Here is a 431-nt window from a genome sequence, read left to right on the forward strand (position 1 = left end):
GAGAGAGAGAGAGAGAGATTGTTGAATTTCTGAATACACATTTTGCAATGTCTGTCATTTCATTGCATTATTATTTGTATTTTTACATTTTTTTTACCATTTAGTTTACTGTTGAGTGCTAATCCCTTGCCGTATCACTATTTCTATCTGATGACGTCAGATATCTCTTTGTCTAATGTTTTGTTTGGTCTTCCAGTTTTCCACTTTTGAGAGCAATCGCTAGTTTCAAGTGATTCTACTTTCATTGAAAGTATATTCAATGCATTTTCGAAAAACGCAACATACGCTAGAAAATAAAACCACCGACGTAAATATATTCGTCGGTTTTGAGTTCTAAATCTAATAATCTGTAGCGGCATTCGTTGAATATTTGGACAGAATACATAGTTTTATGGGTTTCTCTTTATATCAATGGACAGAAAACATAGAAG

The sequence above is a fragment of the Octopus bimaculoides genome, chromosome 11 (genome assembly GCF_046866305.1).
Source record: "Octopus bimaculoides isolate indiv1 chromosome 11, ASM4686630v1, whole genome shotgun sequence".
Classification (NCBI taxonomy): domain Eukaryota; kingdom Metazoa; phylum Mollusca; class Cephalopoda; order Octopoda; family Octopodidae; genus Octopus; species Octopus bimaculoides.